At 38.5% G+C, this 3116-nt stretch overlaps 1 long non-coding RNA gene across 1 annotated transcript; it reads left to right on the top strand.

Moving 5' to 3' along the window:
* The first annotated feature begins 1715 nt into the window (after positions 1-1715).
* On the top strand, positions 1716-2753 carry LOC118000052. Its single transcript, XR_004676368.1, has 3 exons — positions 1716-1728; positions 1860-2016; positions 2704-2753. It is a non-coding gene; the product is annotated as an uncharacterized LOC118000052 (long non-coding RNA).
* The last annotated feature ends 363 nt before the right edge of the window (positions 2754-3116 follow it).

The following is a 3116-nucleotide window of genomic DNA, read 5'->3' as shown; positions in this document are numbered from 1 at the left end:
TATATAGAACATTGCGATGTCTTGTTGTTTCCTACATGCTAGACACTATGTAGAATGCTATATTTACAAGGATTATCTATTTAATCCTCACAACCAGCTGTACACTGGATATTATGATTAGCTTTACATTATGGATTAATCAACTGAAGTACAGTTTTGTGAATAAATTGCTCAAAGTCACACCATCATTAGTAAAGATTAAAGATAGAATCTTGGAGGATTGGCACCAGAACCATAATAACAGCATTATCTTGTAAAGAGCATTAGACTAAAAGTCAACAGAGCTGGATTCTAGTTAATAATTAATAATGACCATATATCCAGCTTCATAATCCACTAAGATAGGTGTCATTATCCCCATTTTCATAATAAGAATACTACGGATTAGAGGGTTTTAATTAATTGTACAAGGCCACATAGCTTTGGATTTGAATCCACGTATACATGATTACAAATTTAATGATTTCAATCGTTGGAAATACTCTTCCTGGTAGCTCTGGTCCTGATTCATTTGAATGGTCTATGATATTAGACTCTGAGCTCCCGGCACTGTCATCTGTAAAATGGCAGAGTTAGATTCGATGGCATCAAGCATCCCTCTGCTCTATGATCTATGATCTAAAAGTATCCCGGAGCCCCCACTGATTTCTTCCCCTATTACTCTTCTTCACTGCTTTGGGTTGGGTTTACTCTTTTGAACAATGAGAGAAGTATGAAGAAAAGGATGACCTGGATAGGTAGCTTGCAAGGTGAGCATGGGGTCAAGGGCAGAGGGCTGGCTCCCAGCCAACTGGAAATTAAAAAAGGAATTGAGGTGGCAACAAACCCGAAGCCAAGTTCCACACAGCCAAAATATTGGAGGAGAACACTGGCGAGATGATGAGGGAGTTTCAAGGTCACTCAGAGGCCCTGTGAGAATCCTGAGGGAATAAAGGGTATGCTAGCAATGAATGTTTGTGGCAGGTGTGGTGTATGGCTAGGGCTGAGAATGGAATTCAGTGAAGAAAAACCAGGACTTAGTGGATAGTTTGTTGAGACAACATTGTGTTGAGAATAAAGGAGGAGAAAAGCAGGTTAGTTGGGTGACACCTGATCAAGGCAGCTTGTCGAAAACGGAAAGATCACATGCCATCTGGGGACATTTCCTAGGAAATGTGTTCGTAGAAAACTCAAGCTTTAGTAGATAAATCATTAGGAAAGCTTTCAGGCGAAGAGATGTGGGTCATGTTTACGGGGCTAATTAGATCATATAGAGTCGGGGCTTTGAGGTACACAATTAACAATTTCCCTTCTTAGAGTTTTTATGTCACAGAAACAAAAGCATAAGAGACGATAAAGGGTGAGGTTATAAGAGAGTGAAGAAAAAAAGGCATAATAGACAAATGATAAAGAAAAAACGTAGGAAAATAGAGACCTTTGTTGTGCAATCAGTGTGTAACAACTGCAATAGATCATTAGGAAGGAAGGCCCTGTTCCCAAGTCTCTCAGGCTCCCCCTACAATTGCTTAACTCTCTGTGTCTGAAATATGGAGGCAAAGTTATAACGAGAACAAGTTGTCAGAGACCCAGAAACATTCTTGTACTGGAATGCTTTTTTGCAATATACATGTGATGAGAGTCAGTTCTTTCTAGAAGGATAAACCTAGTCACATTTTCCCAACTGGGACCTGATAATTAGAGATACCCATTTCGTTATCCTTCTGTCTCGTTTTCTCCACGTCGAGTAAGGTTCGTTTAAATAAAGTGTGCTTCACATAGGTTAGAGAGACTGATTACAAAGCCATTGGTGTAAGAAATAAAGATCGGAGATATTGTGACATGTAGACGAAGTGATGGAAACGTATCATTTTCATTTCTAGGGTCCCAAACGATATGACGTGAAGTCCTGAAAATGTGACCTGTGACAGTGACATAAGCCAATGCCTTGTGTGTCACAACCAGGAGTCCGTGATGATGAAGACAGGGAGAAATTGTGTTAGGGTGAATGATGATGTGATGTAAGATAGTTCTCCAGAGGTGAGTGCGTCGATAAGAAGGTAGAGACTTGAGACTCCACAGGTGTTTAAGTGTTTGGGAAAATACGGAGCCTTCCTTAAGCAAAGTAACACACATACCATGGTGCCTGATACTCAGTAGGTCTTCCTGTTTCTCTCTTTTGCTACTCCTAACTGGTGAACATGGGAAGAGAGAACGTGGGCTTATTTTTCCAATACTTTGACTGGACTGAAACCAGGTTTAGGTGAAGATACCACAGGGAAGTGAACTGCTGTCCATAGAAACAGGACATACCCTTTCAGGAATGGAGCAAGTGAATTAGTGTGTCCTAGTTCTTGAACACCTATTTTGTTCCAGGAGTTTTATTATGCATCGGCGACTTCATTTTATGCTCACGGCAATCCAGTCTTGACCTTGAAAATGAGGAACGAGAGAATCAAAAGTGTAAAAATATGCCCAAAGTCACATAGCTGCTAATGAAGGAAAAGTTGAGGATTGTCTCTAACCCCAATTGCATGCTTTCTCAAACTAGCCGACCTTTGCAATCATCATGAAGGTCATTAAAGGGCAACTGGGATACAAGAGGTAGATGGTGCAGGAAGATTATCTGGCTGATGTGCTTTAGGGATGATGTAGAGATATCTCTTGTTCTCACCCCTATGTGCAGTTAAATAGAACAATAATAATATTCTCTTTCTTCTTGCAAAGATAATACAAGTTATTCAAACCAATGGACAAGTAAAAGAAGGAAAAAAAAGTCACCCAAATTCTGTTACCCAGAGGTAAGCAGGGTTAACATTTTTATTATATCTCTCTAATTTTTTTCTGTGCTTATATATTTATAAATACTATGTTTATCCAAATGCATATTCTAAAAAATGATAAAAATGTACATACTTGATTTGCAAACTAATTTTCACTCATTCAAACAGATGGCATGTGAAAGAAGTTTTTCTACCTTAAAATTATTAAGACTGGGTATTAGAACAATATTTTGACAAACAAATCCATTTGCATTAATGGAAGTGTTACAATATTTATTAAAGTTATTGAGAGTGCCAGAGAAGTAAAACTGAGTGTTAATGCTATTGATGTCTACTAAAATAACATTTATTATGTGA

Source organism: Mirounga leonina, unplaced genomic scaffold, assembly GCF_011800145.1.
Source record: "Mirounga leonina isolate KUSES-001 unplaced genomic scaffold, KU_Mleo_1.0 Mir_115, whole genome shotgun sequence".
Lineage (NCBI taxonomy): Eukaryota > Metazoa > Chordata > Mammalia > Carnivora > Phocidae > Mirounga > Mirounga leonina.
This window is presented reverse-complemented; position numbering and strand designations above follow the sequence as displayed.